This window comes from Amblyraja radiata, chromosome 28 (genome assembly GCF_010909765.2).
Source record: "Amblyraja radiata isolate CabotCenter1 chromosome 28, sAmbRad1.1.pri, whole genome shotgun sequence".
Lineage (NCBI taxonomy): Eukaryota > Metazoa > Chordata > Chondrichthyes > Rajiformes > Rajidae > Amblyraja > Amblyraja radiata.
In genome coordinates this window covers 7,879,144-7,903,218 of record NC_045983.1, presented here as the reverse complement: position 1 = coordinate 7,903,218, position 24,075 = coordinate 7,879,144, and the positions used below count along the sequence as shown (strand labels likewise).

The 24,075-nt window shown below is 41.9% G+C and overlaps 1 protein-coding gene and 1 long non-coding RNA gene across 10 annotated transcripts in view; both read right to left on the bottom strand.

The window, feature by feature from the left end:
* The window catches only part of nf1 (neurofibromin 1), a 325,252-nt gene that overhangs the window by 81,961 nt on the left and 219,216 nt on the right, over nt 1-24,075 (bottom strand). The gene's annotated exons all lie outside the window — the stretch shown is intronic.
* LOC116988790 lies at nt 7,714-16,036 on the bottom strand. The gene is made up of 3 exons (XR_004416068.1): nt 15,976-16,036; nt 10,987-10,988; nt 7,714-7,724 (listed from the first exon to the last, which is right to left on the bottom strand). It is a non-coding gene; the product is annotated as an uncharacterized LOC116988790 (long non-coding RNA).

Genomic DNA, 24,075 nt, shown 5'->3' with positions numbered 1-24,075 from the left:
ATGGGTCTTTGTCCCAAACATTAGGGAGGGCACTGCATATGGATAGGACAGGTTTGGAGGGATATGGACCAAATGCAAACAGGTGGGACTAGTGTAGCTGGGACATGTTGGCCGATGTGGGCAAGTTGGGCTAAAGGGCATGTTTGCACACTGCATTACTCTATGACTCTATGAAAATTCAAATGTCCACAAGGCCAGAAAAAAAAAAATAGAGAATGTGCATGGAGCAAGCTGCCGGAGGAGATAGGCAATGTTAAAGAAACATTTAGACAGGTATGTGGATAGGGTAGGTTAGAGGGATATGGGGCAACCGCAGGCAGGTGGGACTTGTGGAGATGGGGTATGTTGGTCGGTATAGGGAGGTTGGGCTGAAGGGCCTGTTTCCATTCCTGTCATATGACTCGAAAATCAAATATCCCTGTTGGTTTGATTGATCTGCAAACTGATTGCAACGGCTGGGATCATGTGAAATATAAGCTTTATCCTCCACACAGGCTGATAACGCATTACAAACATGGAACGGCACAGTTGCACAGCTAGCAGAGCTGGTGCCTCAATTGCCAGAGACTCAGGATCAATCTGACCTCATGTGCTGTTTGTGTGGCGTTTACATGCTCTCTGGATGAATGTGGGTTTCCACGAACGTGGGTTTCCTCCGGCTGCTCCGGTTTCCGTCCCCAAGACATACGGATTTGTAAATTGCTCCAAGTGGGTTGGGAATGATGGGAAAATGGGATAATGTAAATGCGTGTGAATGGGTGATCAATGCTCTGCCTGACTTGGTGGGCTGAAGGGCCTGTTTCCGTGCTGTATCGTTCAATTTAATCAAATGTTATTTCAAATTGAGGTCTCAACAAGTTATAGATAATAGAAGCAATTATTTTTGTATTTTTCCAATTTGAGCATATTCCATACGAATGTTTGTTGAAGATAAATAAATGAACTTTTAACTGCTCAATGACGAGTTTGGCTTTTGATGTGTAAGTTAGTTGAAAATTACAGCTTTACCCCACTAACTTTGATAAATATTTATGCTCCGAATTTTGATAACCCCCAATTTTTTGATAAAATTATTGACACAATATCAGAGTTTAATTACCAAAATGTGATAATAGGGGGGGACTTTAACTGTGTTTTAGATTCATATCTAGATAAATCAGCAAAACAAAAGAAGAGTAATTTAAAATCTAAAACTAGCGAACTTCTAAATACATATATAAAAAATACTAATATAATAGATGTATGGAGATCTGCTAATCCTGTTGGAAGGGAATACTCGTTTTACTCTTCGGTGCATAAAACTTATTCAAGAATTGATTATTTTTTAGTGGATATGAAATTAATGCCATATACAAACAACCCAACATACCACATTAGTAGTATCTCAGATCACTCTCCATTGACATTTTCAGTAAAATTTGAGGGAATGCCGGGTAAAAAATTTTTTTGGAGGTTTAATACACATATTTTAAATGACGTGCAAGGCTATCAATATTTAAAACAACAAATGAAACTTTTTTTCGATACAAATGATATACCAGGTACTTTGCCTTCTTTATTATGGGAAACTTTTAAAGCATTTATGAGAGGAATTATAATTTCATATCAAAGTTTTCAAAATAAAAAGAATAAGACAGAACAATTATTGTTAGAACAAGAAATCAGACAGTTAGAGTTGGATAATGCCAAAGATTCCACGACAGATAAACACAATAAGATAATATTACTGAAATTTAAACTTAATCGAATTTTATCAGCAAGAATAATAAGACTATTCCAAATTACAAAACAGGAACATTTTGAGTTTGGTGACAAACCACATAAGCTTTTAGCTCGCCAATTGAAAAAACAAGAAAAGGAAAATACTATAACCAAAATTAAATCAGAGAAAGGTGAATTACTAATACTACCTAAAGATATTAATAATAGATTTGCCCAATTTTACCAAAACTTATATACATCTAAAATTAAAATAGAAGACAGTAAAATAAATTTTTTTCTAGATAACTGCAATCTTCCAATATTGGACCTTTTGGAACAAGAGGAACAAGGAGCTCAAATTACAATTAAAGAAATAGGTGAAACAATAAAATCGCTGAAAAATGGTAAGACACCGGGACCAGATGGTTTTAATAATGAATTTTATAAAAGATTTCAGGAGATAACAACCCCTTATTTATTTAATTTATACTCCCATGCTTTTAAAGAAAACAAACTACCTGAAACACTAACAGAATCAACTATTACGCTTATTCCAAAAAAAGATAAAGATTTAGAAGATCCGGGCTCGTACAGAGCTATATCACTTTTAAATACAGATCAGAAAATTTTAGCAAAGATTTTAGCAAGAAGATTAAGCAAATATATTAGTAAATTGATAAACCCTGATCAAACGGGGTTTATACCTAAAAGATACTCATTTAATAATCTGAGACGCCTGTTTAATATAATGTACTCGCATAAAGTAGAGGAAGAAGATATATCAATTATTTCTTTGGATGCAGAGAAAGCATTTGATCAGGTAGAGTGGCAATACTTATATAAAGTACTACAAAAATTTAATATGGGAGAGAATTTTATAACATGGGTAAAATTATTATATGATAAACCAATGGCAAGAATTTTAACTAATAACATGTTATCTCAAAAATTTCAACTATCAAGGGGTAATAGGCAGGGATGTGCACCATCACTCCTGCTATTTGCCCTTATGATAGAACCCCTGGCTGAAAGTATAAGAATTCATCCGAATATTCAGGGCTATAATACCAGGGACTCAAAGAATAAAATCTCATTATATGCAGACGATATACTTTTATATATTACAAAGTCACAAACGAGCATACTAAATTTATTAAACTTAGTAGAGGAATTTGGGTCTTTTTCTGGATATAGAATAAACTGGAATAAAAGTGAAATCATGACATTAAAACCTCAAGAACCTACACACTTACTGAAGTTCCCTTTTAAAATCGCAACAGAAAAATTTAAATATTTGGGTATTCAGATTACTAGAAAATATAAAGCATTATTCAACGCTAATTTCATACCTTTATTAAATAAACTTAATACGTTGATTAAATTTTGGAAAACACTTCCCTTATCATTATTAGGTAGAATAAATGCAATAAAAATGATCTTCCTACCACAATTACTATACCTATTTCAATCTATACCGGTATATATACCAAAATATTTTTTTTTTAAATTAGACTCAAATATTACTAATTATATTTGGGACTATAGATCACATAGAATCACAAAAAAACACTTATGTAAACCAAAAGAGGTCGGGGGACTTTCACTTCCGAATTTTATGTATTATTACTGGGCAGTGCATATTAAGAATATGATTTATTGGTTGGATAGTTCTACCCAACAGACAGAATGGATAAAAATGGAGAAGGAGGATTGCCATCCTTGTAATATAGGAACGATCCTCTTCTCCCCAAAAAAACTGAATAACACAATATATAAGAAGAACCCAATTATATATGGTACAATAAGAATTTGGAAACAAATAAAATTATCTTTAAAATTAAGAAATCTATCACTGTTAATGTCAATAGCGAATAACCCTTTATTTAAACCATCTCTTATTGATAAGACATATAACCAATGGGAAAGTCTCGGAATTAGAAGGATCGGGGATATGTACGAAATGGGAAACCTACTATCATTCCAACAACTACAATTAAAATTGAAATTGAAAAACAACCAATATTTTAAATATCTTCAGATTTGCGATTTCATGAAAAAATATATACAAGGATATCAAAAAGTAACTCCTGACTTATTGGAAGAAGCAATTAATATTGAAGCTGACTCACAAAAATTAATATCATATTTATATAATAGTATTCTAAATATAGACCTACCATCGACAGAGGTACTTAGAGAAGAGTGGGAACGGGAACTAATGATAAAAATTACGAAGGTTAAATGGGAAAAATACCTGATATATATTCACAAATGTTCAATTAATGTAAGACATAATCTAATTCAATTTAAAATTGTACATAGATTATATTATTCAAAAACAAGATTGAACAAATTTTATCCAAATATATCCGCCACTTGTGATAAATGTCTAGCCCAAAAGGCAACTATAACACACTCCTTAGTTTCCTGCATAAAACTTTATAGATTTTGGAATTATATTTTTGAAATATTTACAAAATTGTTCAAGACAAGAGTGGAACCTAATACTGAAATGATTATATTTGGCGTAATGGAAGATGGGAATAAATTGAACACATCTCAAAATCTATTCCTTAACTATGGTTTAATAATAGCAAAAAAATTAATTCTTAAATTTTGGAAGGGTACATCAATACCAACGCTTAAAATGTGGATTGCAAGTATGTTGGACACCACTCATCTTGAGGAAATGCGATTCCTCCTAATGGATAAATCAGACCAATTCATAACGAGTTGGTCTCCATTCGTCGTTTTTTTGGAATCATATGGTGCAACACAATTGTTAAAAATAACGGTTTCAGGACTGGACGAGGGTTGGTCAAGATTATAAATAATGATCTCCTTTTCTTTTTTATTTTCTTTTATTTTATCTATTTTCTCTCTCAACTTTCTTAATTTACTCGTTTTCTTTTTTCACACACTATATATTTCACATCTTTCTATCCTTTACTATCTAACTTCTTTTTCTTATTCTAATCTTTTTTCAATGTAACAAAAAAAAAAAAAGAAGTTGTACATAAAATGTATTATGAAAATATATATTAGGCACTTTGGTGCCATATGACTGTACTTACTTCTAATAAAATAAAATATTAAAAAAAAAAGAAAATTACAGCTTTGAGTAGAAAAATACTAGGTTCTGTTGCAGTTGTGATAACGAAGTTAGTCACTCATTTTGAGGAACGTGACTGTTGGCGACAACAGGTCATGTGATTGTTCAAATTCAAGTGAGTTTATTGTCATGTGTCCCTGTATAGGACAATGAAATTCTTGCTTTGCTTAAGCACACAGAAAATAGTAGGCATTTACTACAAAACAGATAAATGTGTCCATATACCATGATATAAATATATACACACATGAATAAATAAACTGGTTAAGTGCAAATAACAGAAAGTGGTTATTAATAATCAGAGTTTTGTCCGAGCCAGGTTTAATGGCTGTGGGGAAGTAGCTATTCCTGAACCTGGTTGTTGCAGTCTTCAAGCTCCTGTACCTTCTACCTGAAGGTAGCAGGGAGATGAGTGTGTGGCCAGGATGGTGTGGGTCTTTGATGATACTGCCAGCCCTTTTGAGGCAGCGACTGCGGTAAATCCCCTCGATGGAAGGAAGGTCAGAGCCGATGATGGACTGGGCAGTGTTTACTACATTTTGTAGTCTTTTCCTCTCCAGGGCGCTCAAATTGCCGAACCAAGCCACCATGCAACCGGTCAGTATGCTCTCGACTGTGCACCTGTAGAAGTTAGAGAGAGTCTTCCTTGACAATCCGACTCTCCGTAATCTTCTCAGGAAGTAGAGGCGCTGATGAGCTTTTTTGATAATTGCGTTAGTGTTCTCGGACCAGGAAAGATGTGCACGCCCAGGAATTTGAAGTTCTTGACCCTTTCAACCAAGAACCAAGTTGATATAAATGGGGCTGTGGGTCCCCCTCCTACTCCTTCCAAAGTCCACAATCAGTTCCTTGGTTTTGCTGGTGTTGAGGGCCAGGTTATTGCGCTGGCACCATATGGACAGTTGCTCGATCTCTCTTCTGTATTCTGACTCATCCCCATCAGTGATACGCCCCACAATAGTGGTGTCGTCAGCGAACTTGATGATGGAGTTCGCACTGTGGTTCGCTACGCAGTCATGGGTATAGAGTGAGTACAGCAGGGGGCTGAGCACGCAGCCTTGAGGTGCTCCCGTGCTGATTGTTATCGAGGCTGACACATTTCCACCAATACGAACAGGCTGTGGTCTGTGGATGAGGAAGTCGAGGATCCAATTGCAGAGGGATACGCAGCGACCCAGTCCTGCGAGTTTGGTAACCAGTTTGGGGGGGATGATTGTGTTAAATGCCGAGCTGTAATCAATGAATAACAGCCTGACATATGAGTTTTTGTTGTCCAAGTGGTCCATTTAAGGAACCTGATCACTAGTGATAATGAGAACACCAGTTAGATAGAGCTCGAGGGGCTAGCGGAATCAAGGGAGTGAAGGCAGGCACGGGTTACTGATTGGGGATGATCAGCCATGATCACAATGAATGGTGGTGCAGGCTCGAAGGGCCGAATGGCCTCCTCCTGCACCGATTTTCTATGTTTCCAAATCATTATTTCCCAGTTCCAAATAGGCATTACTTAATTGTGCCGACCTCAATAGAGATTAGGTTGGCATGAACTTGCATGTGTTTTAAGCATTTAGGTTATGAATGAGAGCACATAACACAGTGGCGCAGCGGTAGATTTGCTGCCTTACAGCGCCAGAGACCCGGGTTCGATCCCGATTACAGGTGCTGTCTGTGCGGAGTATGTACGTTCTCCCGGTGACCTGTGTGGATTTTCTCCAGGATCTCCGGTTTCCTCCCACACTGCATAGATGTACAGGTTTGTAGGTTAATTGGCATGGTATCATTGTAAATTATAGACAATAGGTGCAGGAGTAGGCCATTCGGCACTTCAAGCCAGCACCGCCATTCAATGTGATCATGGCTGATCATCCACAATCAGTACCCAGTTGCTGCCTTCTCCCCATATCCCCTGGTTCAGTTATCTTTAAGAGCTCTATCAAACTCTCTCTTGAAAGCATCCGGAGAATCGGCCTCCACCACCTCCTGAGGCAGAGAATTCCACAGACTCACCACTCTCTGTGTGAAAACGTTTTTCCTCATCTCAGTTCTAAATGGCTTACCCCTTATTCTTAAACTGTGGCCCCTGGTTCTGGACTCTCCCAACATCGGGAACAACTTTCCTGCCTCTAGCGTGTCCAAACCCTTAATAATCTTATATCTTTAATTGTTCCTAGTGTGTAGGATAGGAGCTAACATGTGAGGATCATTGGTCAGTGCGATGGGCTGAAGGGCCCGTTTCCGCGCTGTATCTCTAAACTAAACGGCTCAGGGAATTAATCTTAGAATACTTCTCATCACATTTACACGTAAAAATTGACAAGGAATACAAGAATACTTGACGGTGCCATGATTCACTCATTAGCCAAGCTCATTGCAATACTAATGGGCCCTTTACCATTTAAGCGACTTTTTAAGCGACTACAGGAGACTATGGCCACATGGTCGCAACATGTTTGCGAGTGGTTGCCGGGGGGTCGCCTTCATGCTGGTGAGGAGTTCCCGCATTCTTCAAACTATTCGCGGCTTCATTCTGGTCGCCGCGAATTTTTCAACATGTTGATAAATTAGCGGCGACCAGAATGGAGCCGCCATGGAGAGTAGCGAGAATTCTCGTGCCGTAGGTGCAATGGTAGTGGGTCGCCGGGAGGTCGTAGGTTTTCATAGGTTGTCGCCGGTGCTGACCAGTGAATTTCATTGGCTTAATTCACCGGTCAGCACAGTAAACATAAATTCTCAGAACCAAGGATTACCGACCGGTAATGTTAATGTCCGCTGAGCATCACAACCGTGTATCTCTGGCCTCTTAAAAATTGCCTCCATTCCTTCTCCCCACCCCGTCTCCACCCCTCTTTTAAAGGACTTAAGTGACCCTGTACACTGTGCTTTCACCGTCTTAATTACAGCGCCAACCTTCCTGTTCATCGCGGTGTGTGTCTGTATCACATTGGCTTTGGACCGTGTGAATTTGACTGAGACAGCGTTCCCCCCGCTTGCCCTGTTCCCGCCTGCATAACGGGCTGGTGAAGGAAGGGGTGCGTGTCTGTGTGTGGGTGTGCGTGTGCGTTCCACTCTGACAGTCGCCGTTCCAGTCGTCATTTCTTCAGCGACCTGCTTCGACTTGACAGTCACCTGAAAAATCGCCTAAGTGGGACAGGCCCATGAGGATTACCAACATGCGAAGTGTTCCAAATTAACAAACAACTAACCCAAACACATGTAGGTAGAGTGGCAAAGACGGTGTTTGGTATGCTTGCCTGCATTAATCAGTGATTAAGAGCCAAGAAGTCATGTTGCAGCTTTATAGGACTTTGGTTAGGCCATTTTTGGAGTGCCATGTGTAGTTCTGGTCACCCCATTACAAGGAGATGTTGATGCTTTGGAGAGAGTGCAGAGGTGGTCAACCAGAATGCTGGTTGGATTAAAGGACACCAACATCTTGCTTGAAGTAGTCAGGCCTTTGAAAGATGAAGATTAAGCCAAGTTGCTATCAGGAGAGGATAGACAAACATGAATAGTTTTTTGGAACATCGTAGGTTGAGGAGACGATAATAAAATGATGAGAGACATAGATCGGGTAGACAGTCAGAAGCATTTTCCGACGGTGGAAATGCCCAGCACTAGTTGGCATAGTTATAAGGGGAGAGTGGGAAAAGTTTAATGGAGATATGCGGTGTATATGGAGATATACAGGGTGGTGGAGGCCTGGAACGCAATGCCAGGGATGGTGGCGGAGGGAGTTACAATAGTAGTATTTATGAGGCTTTGGGATAGGCACATAGAAGTGTGGGGATTAGAAGATTATGGCTCATGTGGAGGCAGATGAGATCAGTTTAACTTGGCAGCAAAGTCAGCACAAACATTATGGGCCAACAGGCCCGTTCCGGTGTTGTTCTATTCTATGTTCCATCTTCCATTTGACAACATAAAAGTCTCCTGAAAAGTAGATCCGCAGATAAATGTAGATGTAGGCTAGATGCGTATCTCCAGTGAGTGTGGGCAGCTAGCACACGTAGCAAGACCCAGGTCACGTTGTTTCCACCCCAAAACAGACCAAAGCTGTGGTGGATCTATGTCTGATGAATGAAGTAGAGCAATAAGTGTTCAATGAATGAGGAGTAATAAATGTTGTTGAGTTTACAATAGTCTTTTACACTCAGGGTAACTTCAACTTTAATGAATGGAGGGATATGAAACATTTACAGGCAGAGGAGATTAGTTTATTATGGCATCATGTTCTACACAGATATTGTGGACCAAAGGGCTTGTTTCAGTGCTGTACATTTTTTTAAAGCTCTCTGTTCAAAGAAACCACCTGTATGGTGACAAACAATGATTACACATGCAAGCACAATACCTACAAGGTTGGTTGTTGTCCCATTAAAATTCACTTAAAACAAAATAGGCAAAGTTAAGAAAACCTCAGGTTTTAATTTTCCAATTGCAAAATTTAGATCAACAAATCAAACTGATTTGTTTGATTAAAAAGGGAAATATGAGGAAGAGGGTTTATTGAATCAGTTTGATGTGCTAAACGTAAAGGCTATAATTCGTGCAAAAATGTGGCAAATAACTCAACTGTTGGAACGGCTGATATTTTGATAACTGGTGGTTTAGTAAAGTGGTGGGGTGGAATATTGCAACCTTCACGTGGTCCGCCCTGTTTTGACTAATGCAATCAACTCGACATGCACAAACGGAAGATCAAATAGAACAAGTTGTCCAACAACTTCAGGCTGTGCACGCCACACGAAAGAAGAAGTGGTGAACTTCTCCTAAAGGGCCTGTCCCACTTACGCAACATTTCAGCAACTGTCTTCGACCTTCAAGCTCAGGGGCACTCGCCTGAGAAACCGTGAGCTGGATCGACTGTCAGCGATGAAACCGCAAGCTGGATCGACCGTCAGCGCACGCACACACACACACACACACACACACACACAAACACATCACAAAGGCAGGGGCCAGGGAAAGCAGGGGGAGCACTGTCTGAAAGTCACACGGTGCAAAGCCAAGGTGATACTCGCGATGAACAGGAAGGTAAAAGACGGCTGGCACAGTGTACGGTAAGTCCTTTAAAGGAGGGAGGGGGGTGAGAAAGGGGCAGAAGGGGGGAGAGAAGGGGGGGAGAAGGGGGGAGAGAAGGGGGGGAGAAGGGGGGGAGAGGGGGGAGAGAATGTGGGGGGGGGGGGAAAGAAGAGAGACAACTTTTAATAAAGTTTAGCGGGCAATTAACATTACTGGTCGGTTTTCCTTGGTTCTGAAAACTCGTGCTTACGTTTTTTTCCCCAATGAGCCAATTAAAATGCCCGGTCAGCAAAGGAGATTGCCTACGCCTACCTCGACTATCTATAACTACATGGCGACCCCACTACCACTGCACTGCGAGTTCAAAAGTACCATGCCAACCAATGTTTACTCGTGGAAAATCTTTCAGCATGTGAAAAATTTTCCTCGACCAAACTGAGGCCACGAGTATGCGGGAACTTCTCTCGAGCATGAAGGAGAGTTACAGTGACCTCCCAGGACCACGTGTCAACCATGCTGCGAGTTTGTGGTGAGCGCAAACTCTTCTAAACTCGCAAATTAGGTCGCCATCGTGGGACAGGCCTTTAAATGTGTAGAAATAAACTGAAAATAAAACCTTTTAATCATTTCTCCAAAACTAGTTGGATTTCTGCTTATACCTGTACATTTTTAAGCAATTTAGTAAAACTGTTGAACCTCAATCACCTTTATTCAATAACCAAGGCCATGGCATGTTAAAGAGCTGCAATAAGCATGCGCTGCTCATATGCAGAGACTGGGCTACAAATTATTTGTTCACTTATCAAGAAACATACAAGGGCATTATATGAAACATTTACAATGAACCACCAACTAACTGCTTCTGCTTCATAACACTCCCCACTTTTCCACTATCTGTGACAGTAAACGTCCACCATGAGATCCAAGAGAACATCAGTAACCTTATGATCTTAGAGCATACAACAGTAGAGCACAAGAACAGGCCTTTTGGCCCACAATGCCTCTGCAGAACATGATGCCAAGACCATCACTTATCAACCTGCATATACCCCATATCCCTCTGTTCCCTGCATGTCCATGTGCCTGTGCAAAAGTATTTTAAATGCCACTATCATATCTGCTTCAACCACTACCTCTAGTATGCTAAGAACGCCTTTCACCATTTGAGGAGAAGTGTGTTTAAATACCAAAACCTCAAACCTGGCACTCATGGTCTACACTTCAGAGACATGGGTTCCCAACAGCAGGCCTTTTAATATACAGGACAGATGCCAATGCCGCTGCCACTAACATCCTTCATAACCACCAGCAGGATAACCAAACCCTGATCACCAATTCCACAGCATTTAAGATCTAACTCCACAGCAAGCTACAATGAGCCTACTCAACAATATACACCAAAAACAGATATACAAGCTTTTTCACATTAAGAAACTATCAGGTGGTGAGAGGAAATGCTTTCAGGATGTTCTCAAACTCCCCATGAAAAGTCTTATTGATTCATGGAAATCCTTTGCTGTGGAAAATGGAAGAGCAGTTTCCCAATTTAAATCGCACAAGGAGAGCACCATTTCCCCTGCAATCTATCCACCCACCCACCTTGTCAGGACCATCTGTTCCACATCTGATCAGGTCTACAGATGACCAGTTGAACTTTTAGCCAGCTCACAACACGCTGTAGTGAAAGGAAGCAATCCTTAACCCAGGGAACTGCTGCAGACAAAGGGATTGATTACATATAAGCAGAAAATGCTACTCAGAATAGTCCGGTAGCATCTGAGGAGAGTGGTCTATTGTTTCTGTTTCAGACCAACGACCTATCATCAGAACCAAGAGAAAAACAACTGCATTTCCCACTCCATAGATGCCGCCTTACTTGCCGAGTACTTGTAGCCCTTTCTGCTTTTATTTCAGATTTTCAACATCTACTTTTTTTTGCTTCGAGGTTAGTTGCGAAACTGCCTCTTCTTATAAATGAATATGTAAATGAAGAGGTCTTGAAACGTGGTGACTGCACTGCCCAATTTTTTTGCTGAGAATATTCTAAACCAGTGGTTCCCAACGTGGGGCGCACGCCCCACAGGGGGGCAATTTGATTTTTAAGGGGGGCAATTGAGCGCGACTGAGGAGGTCTGGGTCCAAATTTTCGATTTTAATTTTTTTGGAGCTTGTTTAAACCAAGGTATTGGCGTTTTAAGCTTCTTCAGCTGAAACGGAGTTCACTTTTTAAATGATAAGAATTATATATCACCACATGGGGGGGGGGGGCATCAGGATTTTAGAGGTGATTAGGTGGGGCATGTCCAAAAAAAGTTGGGAACCACTGTTCTAAACAGAAGATCCCATTAGACGTTTTCAATATTTTTGAATCATTGGCCTTGATCCATTTTTATTTACTAATATAAGCAGGGATCGTGGCAGCGAGACGGGGAAAACAACCACTGCGGAATAAAACAATGGACAATGCGCGTCTCCTTCACAGATACGTGGTGGTCGCTACATAAAGGGTCAGTAATGTCTGGGAATGTTAGAAAATAGAAGCAAAGAGATTGATAATGACTTAATCGGAGGAGAGAGTCTCCAGCATTGACTGTTTGCGGAATTCTAAATCGGGAATTGTTCGGGAGACATCTATAGCAATGAATAAGCACGACTACAGGCTGGAACCAAGCGAGCATGAGATCACAGTCTCAAAGGCAGAACAAATGGAAAGTGGCCAGCTGGCTGCAGTGTACTCAAAAAACAACAAAGTCCACTCCAAGACATCTCCATTGACACCCAGGGCGCCAATGGCAGGCAAAAAGAGCTGTCCATTCATGTGATAACAGAGTCTAAGCCAAAACAGGGAAATACCTAAACAAGGAGGCCCAGTCATGAGACTATCAGACTCACCTGGGGAATAAAGTTACTGTGTAAAGTGTCCGGAGCATTCAGTTCTACACTCCTTCATTTTTGAATGGCCTACAGTCTGTGACTAGGAAAATATACAATTAGTGAAGTGATAAATGATGGCAAAAATAAATAAATCAATGGAGGTAAGTGATAAACGGCAACAGGACCAAGATAGTTGAGCCTGACTGAACTAATAATGAACACAAAGTGCTAAAGTAACTCAGCAGGTCAGGCAACCTCTCTGATGAACATAGATAGATAGGTCCCATTTAAGGTAAGGACATTTGGGAATTCATCTGTTACTTGCAACATCTTGCAGGTTCACTAAATATAGTGGAATATGGGAAATGAATGTTTTCCACATTCATTATTTTGTCTTAAATGGAGTTACAGTGTCATGTAGAAGATTGATGAGTGCAGTTTGTTTTTGAATCTTAAAGGAGACAGAAAAGTGCTCATCTGGATTTAGACACCTGAGATAATTAGTTAAAGAAGCCCTCCATTTAATCTCACACTCCCATAACTTTGCAAAACAACGATTAACAATTTTCATGCGTAGGAAAGAACTGCAGATGCCAGTTTAAATCAAAGATAAGACACAAAATGCTGGAATAACTCAGCATTTTTGGAGAGAAGGAATGGGTGACGTTTCGGGTCTGAAGAAGGGTCTCGGCCCAAAACGTCACCCATTCCTTCTCTCCAGAGATGCTGCCTCACCCGCTGAGTTATCCTAGCATTTGTGGCTAACAATTTACCTGATGCATATTTCACACACTATATCTAAAACTGAATGAGAAATACAGATTTTTTAAAGATGCTTTGAATGAATGAAATCTTCCAGTTCAAGGTTCACACCTGAAACACTACTTGGCAGTTCTTTTAACTGAAGATAGACACCATCATCGAAGGGATTTATCAGAGTCGCTGCCTCAAAAAGGCAGCCAGCATCATCGGAGACCTACACCGTCCTGGCCACACTCTCATTATACCCCAGCCATCGGGAAGAAGGTACAGGAGTCTGAAAACTGTAACGTCCAGGTTCAGGAACAGCTTCTTACCTACAGCTATCAGGCTATTAAACACTACAACCTCAAATCAGCTCTGAATAACAGACTATTCTTATTGCACTACTGTTGTTTGTTTTTTGAGTATGTGTGTGCGCACACACGTACTTGTAGGTAAGTGGATATATACACACTGAACTTTTTTCTCTCTCACATTTATCATATTGTTTACAGCAGGGATCGGCAACCTACGGCCTGGGCCAAATCGGGCCTATAACCCAAAATCATCCGGCCCGCAGGTGTTTTTTTTCTCCTCAATCATCTGGCCCTCAGACTTCCATCATCACCAGTACCTGGAATGTTTAAGAAAGAACTGCAGATGCTGGAAAAATCGAAGGTAGGAAAAAAGCTGGAGTGAGTTTCTCCAGCATGTTTTTCTATCTCCGGTACCTGGAAGGTGATTTGGCTGTACCGCATCCTGTGCAAAGCCGCAGGCACAACCCCGCACCTTCTGTGTCTGGGCTTCACTTTGGGGATCAGGGTTGTCAGTAGGCCGGGGACAAGCGAGTATGATATTTGAGCTCAGTGCTCCTGGTGGCGTCCTCGAAGGGGCGGGATCTATGTGAATACGTGATTTGATGCCCGCCATCCAGGGCGGGATGGGGTTGGGATCCATACATACATGTGATAGATGTGGCCCGCCATCCGCTCACAGACATATGTCCTGGCCCCTTGGCAGAAAAGGTTGCCGACCTCTGGTTTACAGTGTACTATGTTTACATATTCTGTTGTGCTGCAGCAAGTAAGAATTTCATTGTTCTATCTGGGACATATGACAATAAAACACTTTTGACTCTTGACACAAAGCTGGAGTAACTCAGCGGGACAGGCAGCATCTTTGGAGAAAAGGAATGGGTGACGTTTCGGATCGAGATCCTTCTTCAGACTGGTTGGGGATAAGGGATACGAGAGATATAGTCGGTGATGTGGAGAGATAAAGAACAACGAATGAAAGATATGCAAAAAAAGTAATGATGATAAAGGAAACAGGCCATTGTTAGCTTTGGAAGGGTGAAAATGAGAAGCAAGTGCGACTTGGGTGGGGGAGGGACAGAGAGAGAGGGAATGCCGGGGCTACCCGAAGTGAGAGAAATCAATATTCATACCACTGCCCAAGCGAACCGACGTTGACCTACCTATGAAATGTTTGCTAATCCATTTGTTTTCTTATGAATAGAGCACAATTAACACTGCCTTAAAATCACACATTTTATAACAAAATATGCACAAAGCTGTTCTTAACAGCCAACCTAGCTATTAGTGGGAATGCACAGAGGTCTGCTTGGGTTTAAGATTAGAACCCAGCATAAACCTGACACAATCAACCGTCCCGGGAAAAAATCTTGCCCCGCTGCATATTGGAATAGATAAGGTTTTTTACCCAGGGTAAGGGAATCAAAAACCCGAGGACATAAGTTTGAGGTGAGAGGGAAAAGATTTAATAAGAAAGTGAGAGGCAACTGCTTCCCCACACAGTGGGTGGTGGGTATATGGAATGAGCTGCCAGAGGAGGTAGTTGAGGCACGTACAAGACACCATTTAAAAGACATTTGGACAGGTACATGGATAGGAAAGGTTTAGAAGGATATGGGCTATACACAGGCAGGTGGGACCAGTGCAGATGGAACATCTGGGATGGCATGGGCAAGTTAGGCTGTATGAGTCCGTATATATGTTGATAATGGACATGAACAGAGGGCCTTGATGGTAATTTTAAGCGAATCATCCTGATTCGGATAAGGTATTGAGCTTGGTTGCTATAACCCAGCCTGACACACACCTCAATGTTTTAGCAGGATGTATACCTGACCTACATTTGACACACAAAGTTAGATTCTGTTGGTTTTAGATTGCATGGCTAAGTTTTTATGGTTTGGTAACAGGAAGACACGTATTAACATTACTCTAATCGACCACTAAGAGGTGTGGTTGAGCATTTAGTGCCTGAGAATTGTCTCCCTCTGGTTGAAATTCATGTCACCATAAAACATGCAGTTGAAACACGCTCAAGGTTATATTTAAATGCATAAAATATGAAATACTGGATTAGTCAATCCAGAGATTATTTTATGACAGTGGGTTTTCAAACCAATGGCAACCAGTGTTTAGAGTTTAGAGATGCAATGTGGAAACAGGCCCTTCGGCCCACTGAATGCACACCGACCAGTGACTACAGGCCCATACACTAGTCCTATATTATCCCACCTTCCCATCCATTCCCCGCACATTCGGAGCAATTTACAAAGCCCCACACTAGTTCCATGTTATCCCACTATCTCATTCACTCCCTACACTCTGGCGGCAATTTACAGTGGCCAATTAACTTAGAAACCCGTACGTCCTTGGGATGTGGGAGGAAACTGGAGTGACCGGAGGATACCCACATGGACACAGCAAGAACTTGCAAACTGCACATAGACAGCACCCAAGGTCAGGATCAAACACAGGTGTCTGTCACAGTGAGACAGCAGCTCTCCCAGCTGCACCACTGTGTTACCCACAGTGCAAAATAAATTATGAACAAATACAAGATGTAACTTTGTAAAATCTGAAACAAAAATAGAAAATGCAGGATATGTCTCCTATCAGAACCCAATAAACACTGATGTGACTCCAGCTTCTTCAACTAACAAAGAGTTCTTGTTGTGAAGTGTTAATTCTGTTTCTCTTTCCATCGATGCTGCCTGGCCTGCTGAATGTCTCCAATATGATTGGGGTTTTTTTGTGGGGGCTGTCGAGTTTTAAGCATCTTTTGGACAAAGTCCGCAGAAATACAAATATCAGTTGAAAAAATGTCGATGCCAGATTGGTTCAAGTTAAAAAAAAAAAAGAGTTGGAAAAAAAACCAAGGAATTATATAATGTTTGCTATTTAAAAAAAAAGAGTTGGCCTGATACTTCATTCAATAGCACGGGCAGCCTTCAAGGTGAAATGTCACCAAAACATTTTTGCAACCCAACTCATGTATGATAGGTAGACACAAACTGCTGGAGTAACTCAATGGATCAGGCAACATCACTGGAGAAAAAGAATGGGCCATTGTTTATTAAGCTTATAGAGATGTGCGGCACGGTGGCGCAGTGGTAGAGTTGCTGCCTTACAGCATTAGAGACCCGGGTTCAATCCCGACAATGGGTGCTGTCTGTACGGAGTTTGTACGTTCTTCCCGTGACTTGCGTGGTTATTCTCAGAGATCTTCGGTTTCGTCTCACATGCCAAAGACCTACAGGTTTGTAGGTTAGTTAGCTTGGTATAAATGTAAATTCTCCTCGTGTGTGAAGGTTAGTGTTAATGTGCGGGGAATTGCTGGTCGGTGCGGACTAGGTGGGCTGGAGGGCCTGTTTCCGCGCTGTATTTCTAAACTAAACAAAAGAGCATAGTCATTTAATAGTGTTACTTTTAATCCCATCACCTAAATCACTAACATATATTGTAAATGGTTGAGGCCCCAGCACCGAGCCTTGCGGCATTCCACTCGCCACTGCCTGCCATTCTGACAGGGACCCGTTTATTCCTACTCTGTTTTCTGTCTGCCAACCAATTCTCTATCCATGTCAATACTCTACCCCCAATACCATGTGCTCTAATTTTGCCCACTGATCTCCTGTGTAGGACCATATCAAAGGCTTTCTGAAAGTCCAGATACACTACATCCACTGGCTCTCCTTCATCCATTTTACTTGTCACATCCTCAAAAAATTTCAGAAGATTAGTCAAGCAGGATTTCCCCTTCATAAATCCATTCTGACTTGGACCAATCGTTTTAATGCTATCCAAATACGCCATTATTACTTATTTAATAATTGACTCCAGCATTTTGCCCACTACCGATGTCAGGCTAACTGGTCTATAATTCCCCGTTTTCTCTCTCGCTCCTTTATTGAAAAGTGGAATAACATTCACTACCCTCCAATCCACAGGAACTGATCCTGAATCTATAGAACATTGGAAAATGATCACCAATGCGTCCACAATTTCTAGAGCCACCTCCTTGAGCACCTTGCATGCAGAGTCAGGCCATGCCGATTTATCAGTCTTCAATCCCATCTGTTTACCCAATACTAATTCTTGCCTTATGTGAATTTCCTTCAGTTCCTCCATCTCCCTGGATCATCTGTCCTCGGGTACATCTGGGAGATTGTTTGTGTCTTCCTTAATGAAGACAGAACCAAAGTGCCAGTTCAACTCTTCTGCCATTTCCTAATAATTTAACCTGTTCCTGCCTTCAAGGGAGCCACATTTATATTTAAGGAAGGAATGTGCAAGAAGGAACTGCGGATGCTGGTTTACTCCAAAGATAGACACAAAATGCTGGAGTAATTCAGAGGGACAGGCAGCATCGATGCCAAGAAGGAATGGGTGACGTTTCGGGTCGAGACCTTTCTTCAGACTGAGAATCAGGGGAGAGGGAGACAGAGATAATGAAGGGTAAGGTGTGAAAACGAGACACAGAGGATGTTGCAGAACTCTCGGCGGAGAGAGAAGGAGAACTTCTTCAAAGTAGGCATACCTTGAGGAGATTTCGCAATGGAGCAGACAAAATGCATGTCAGTTTTCAGACAGAGGTAAACCTCATTTAACATCATGCAGAGTTATTCTGGTATCCATGAAGATTTGTTTATACTTACAAGGGGAGAACTTCACAGTTGTCAAAGTAACAAAGACTGCATTCAGTATTAATGGCATTATTTTTCCACTTAATCTATACACCTGACAAACTAAACATCGCATACCATGCAAAACAAAGAAATAGTGCTAACCCTGCACTTCAATCACACATTTCCCTTATTTCTTGCAAACAATTACTTATTGAGCAATGGTGTTGAAGCGGCTTGCTAAACACATTGCATAATCTGCTGACAAAAAAATGTGTGCTAACGAAATTCAATGCGACGAAAAACCAGAGCTGTATCCATCAACAAATCATGGCAATGAGGATGAATGAAAAACTAACGATGCAAACCACAGAGTGTACAGAGTGGCCTTACCAGAACAAAAGGGGAAAGAAATGGATCCATTCAGCATTTCAAGAAGCTCTCTGGATAGAACAGCAGTACAAAGACAAGGTGGCGTAACATTGCTTACCATGTTTCTGGTCTAAGCCACTTTCTGCTGGGCTGGTAAAAATAAGGGTGAGTTTGGTGGTAAGGGAAGACTGTAAGCTCGTTGCTCCATCTAAACATTTTCTCGTGTCATGATGTCAGGACAATAAACCAGCACTTAACGTCAGCAAGACAAGGGAGTTGGTTGTTGACCTGAGGAAGTGAACACAACCCTGCCCTCGTCAATGGAGCTGCTGCAGAGATGGTCGGTAGCTTCAAATCTCTTGGCAACCACATTACCAACAACCACACCAGGACCCTTCGCACTGGTGATCCTAAAACATATCCGTGCATCGTTTCCTTCGCTATCTGAGAAGATTCGGCATGTCCATAATGATTCTCTCAAACCAGTACAGATGCGTAATGGAAACTGTGCGAAAAGGATGTATCTCAGCCTGAAATGGCAACTGTTCTACCCTTAGCCACCAGATGATGCAGAGAGCCATGAACACGGCCCAGTCCATTACAGATCTGCTACTTCCTTCCATCCTGTCCATCTTCATAGAGCGTTGCATCAGGAAAATTGGAAGTATTGTCAAGGCTGTCTGTCTCCTTTTTCTCTCCACTGACCTTCTGGATGATGATAGAAACATAGAAAAATAGATGCAGGAATAGGCCATTTGGCCCTTTGAGCCAGCACTGCCATTCAATATGATCACGGCTGATCATCTAAAATCAGTACCCCGTTCCTGCTTTTTCCCCATATCACTTAATTCCTATAGCCCTAAGAGCTAAATCTAACTCAAGATAAAACTTGAAAGCTTGAACGTCCACATCTAAGAGCAAGCAGCTCCTTCCCCACTTCTATCTGACAACTGAACCAATCACCTCTTTATAGAAATATAGAAATTACTGATGCTTGTCTGTCAGATCATAGCACAATTATATTAGATGCATCTCTGCCTTTCTCTCCCTCAAAATCCCATCTCCCTGCTCGCTACTTCCGCTACGTAAACTCTTCGACTGCCGGCAAGTTCTCTGAGGCTCGCATAGCCGCTCCCGACATCTGCACCATCGAGGCGTCTCCCCTCCATCTCAGCACTGACGACCTCATTTCTTTATTCAATACCACTTGCTCTTCCATTCCTCCAATTTGACAACCTTGAAAAGACCACCCACGCATTTATCTCCTCCCGCCTTGACTACTGCAACTCCCTTTACACTGGCATCAGCCAATCTTCCCTGTCCCGCCTGCAATTGGTCCAAAACGCCGCAGCAAAACTTCTGACGGGCACCCGAAAAAGGGACCACATCACCCCGATTCTGGCCTCTCTCCACTGGCTCCCAGTGTGGTTCAGAATCAATTTCAAGCTCCTCCTTTATGCATACAAGGCCCTTAACGGGCTTGCCCCCACCTACATCTAAATCTGCTAACCCACCATTCTACCTCCAGGTCCCTCAGGTCGGCCGACTTGGGGTTACTGAACATCCCAAGGTCCAGGTATAAGCTCAGGGGCGACCGTGCTTTTGCGGTTGCAGCTCCTAGACTGTGGAACCGCATCCCTCTTCCCATCAGAACTGCCCCCTCCATCGACTCTTTTAAGTCTAGACTTAAAACTTATTTCTACTCACAAGCGTTTCTTGAGGTCCTCTGAGGGAGCGCTGTATGTATTTATGTATGTATTATTAGATCTATGTACCATTGTATGTCGCACGTTAGTACCTGCACTGATGTAAAGCACTTTGGTCACCAAGAGTTGTTTTTAAATGTGCTATAGAAATAAAATTGACTTGATTTGACTTTCACTCACCATTCTTCAATATGCTGCCAATGACCTCATTCAGTCTTTACATTTTTAGGCTTCAATATTCTTTTGCACTACTCGGATTTTGTGCTTCAGTTTTACACCTTTCCCCTTGTCATTGCATTTATTGTAGATTAATGTTTATCATTATTGCAGGTGAGCTTCATGTGGGATTTGTACCCTGGTGAATATGAGAAGAAACTAACCCAATCTAAGCTCATCCAACATCCATCAACCCGTTGAAGCTTCAAAATGGAAAAATTAGGAACCCCACAAGCCGCTCTTTTGCACACTTCTCTTAGACTTCTCTTCTGCAGTCAGGACCAGATGGCCAGTGGTGGGGGTGGGGGAAAAACCATATTTTGAGAAAAGGAAGTGGCATCTTTGAGTTATCAACAGTCCCTTCTTTCCACTGCAATAAAACTTCATTTTCTAAAAGAGGACTAATGAACAGATAATGCTGACAAGCAAAAGTGAATAAAATGCAAATGTGAATTATAACAAGAAAAAGGTGCAGAAGATCCCCAACCGTTTAGTTTAGTTTTAGTTTTGTTTAGAGATACAGTGCAGAAATGGGCCCTTTAGCCCACCGAGTCTGCACCGACTAGCCATCCCCGCACATTAACACTATCTTGCACACACACTAGGGACAATTTTACACATACACCAAGCCAATTAACCAATAAGCCTGTACATCTTTGGAGTGTGGGAAGAAACCGAAAATCTCGGAGAAAACACGCGCGGTCACTGGGAGAACGTATAAACTCCGTACAGGCAGCACCCACAGTCAGGATCGAACCAAGGTCTTCGGCGCTGCAACTCGACCGTCTCGCCACCATGCTGCCCTCGTGCCATTCTCGAGCCTATTCTGCCGTTCAATAAGACCCAGTCTGATCCAAGGCCACTGTCCCTCCCTCTGGTTCGAGATGATCTCACTTGGAGAAACATCCTCTCAGCATCTGCTGCCAATAACATTCACCATTTATTTTTCTGCAAAATCACTTCTTATTCTGTTTCACCACACGGAAACAGTCCCTTCGGCCCAACGTGCCTATGCTGGCCAAGATGCCCAAGCTACACTCACCCCACTTGCTCATGGTTGGGATCCTCTGGCAGCTCGTCCCATATACCCACCACCCTTTGTGTGGAAGAAATTGCCCCACAGGTTCCAGTTAGATATTTCTCCTCTCACCTTAAACCTATGTCCTCTGGTTCTTTAATCTCCTACTCTGTACATTTACCCATCCATTCCTCTCATGATCTGATAAACCTCTATAAGATCACCCCTCATCCTCCTACGTTCCAAGAAATAAAGTCAAGCCTGTGGAACTTCTCCCTAAACCTCAGACCCTCGAGTCCTCGTACATCTTCTCTGACCCCTTTCCAGCTTAACATCTTTCCTGTAACAGGGCGAGTAAAACTGCACAATACTCCAAATGTGGCCTCACCAATGCCCTGTACAACTGTACCATCCCAACTTCTATACTCAATACGCTGATTGATGAAGGCCAATATGCCGAAGGTCTTCTTGACCCCCTTACCTACCTGTGACGGCACTTTCAAGGAACTATGTACCAGCCCTCCCAGATCCCTCTGCTCTGCCTTTCACTGTGAAGGTGTTGCTCTGGTTCGACTTCCCAAAATGCAACGCCTTGTACTTATCTGTATTAAACTCCATTAACCATTCCTCAGCCCACCTGATCAAAACCGTGCCAGTTTGTCATCGTTATCTACGGTGCCACACACTTTTGTGTCATCTGCAAACTTACTAAACATGCCGTACTCAATCTCTTCATCTGTCATTATTGTCGATCATAAACAGTTGACCTTATTTATATACATGGCATAGCACAAACTAATAAAGTTTAAATATGTGACCATCAATGCCCATAATAGGGTAAAAAAGGCCTAAACAAGGGCAATGTTAAAAAAAATAAGAAATTATTAGCATGCTCAAGCATGGGATTTTCTTCATATAGGCTGGGTCCAAACGAGTCTACCGGGGGGAAAGAGGAGTGAAAACATTTGTTCTGACATTACTCTTATACCACCACAAATTCAAGCATCATCTTTCCCTTTGATACTGCATAAAAAGTGCTTAGTTGGAAAGAAATACGCAGTTCAGTTCAGTTTAGTTTATTTAGTTTAGGTGCAGTGAAAAGCTTTTGTTGCATGCTATCCAGTCAGCAGAAAGACTATAGATAATTACAATTGAGCCATTTACAAAGTATAGATACAAGGGAAGATTGACACAAAATGTTGGGGTAACTCAGCGGGACAGGCAACATCTCCGGAGAGAAGGAATGGGTGACATTTTAGGTCGAGACCCTTAAGGGAATAACATTTAGTGCAAGGTAAAGTCAGCAAAGTCCAATCAAGGATAGTCTGAGGGTCACCAAAGAGGTAGATAGTAGTTCAGCACTGCTCTCTGGTTGTGGTAGGATGATTCAGTCACCTGATAACAGCTGGGTAGAAACATCCCAAGTCTGGAGGTGTGCGTTTTCACACTTCTATACCGTTTGCCGGATGGGGGAAGGGAGAAGAGGAAGTGACCAGGGCGCGACTCATCCTTGATTATGCTGCTGGCCTTGCCGAGGCAGTGTGAGGTATAAATGGAGTCAATAGAAGGGAGGTTGGTGTTTGTGATGGTCTGGGCTGCGTCCACAATTCGCTGCAATTTCTTGCGGTCTTGGGTGGAGCCGTTTCCAAACCAAGGTGTGATGCATCCTGATAAAAAGTTTTCTATGGTGCATCTGTAGAAGTTGGTGAGAGTTGTCGGGGACATGTTGTCTGACAACTTCGTAAGCCTTCTAAAGAAATCAAGGCAGCAGGGGACAGTAAGAGTGCTGGAGACAAAGCCGAGTGTCAAATGTGTAGGAAGGAACTGCAGATGCTGGTTTACACTGAAGATAGACACTAAATGCTTGAGTATCTCAGTGGAAGATGCAGCATCTCTGGATAGGAGGAATGGGTGACGAATCAATGTTAAATGGCTGGCACTGGTAAATTAGCCCCACGCTCAAAAAATGATTAAGCCACAAGTGTTCAAGCATTTTTATCTCTGAAGAATACAGTTAACTGCAAAGATGTGTAGATCAATTGGCTTCTGTAAATTCTCCTTCGTGTGCAGGATAGAACTAGTGTGTGGGTGATCGCTGGTTAGTGCAGAATCGGTGGGCCGGAGAGCCTGTTTCCACGCTGCATCACTGAACTAGTGATACCTGGAGTATTGTGTGCTATTTTGGTCCCCTCATTTGAGGAAGGACATTCTTGCTATTGAGGGAGTGCAGCGCAGGTTTACAAGGTTAATTCCCGGGATGGCGGGACTGTCATATGCTGAGAGAATGGAGCAGCTGGGCTGTACACTCTGGAGTTTAGAAGAATGAGAGGATATCTCATTGAAACATATAAGATTTTAAGGGCTTGGACACGCTAGA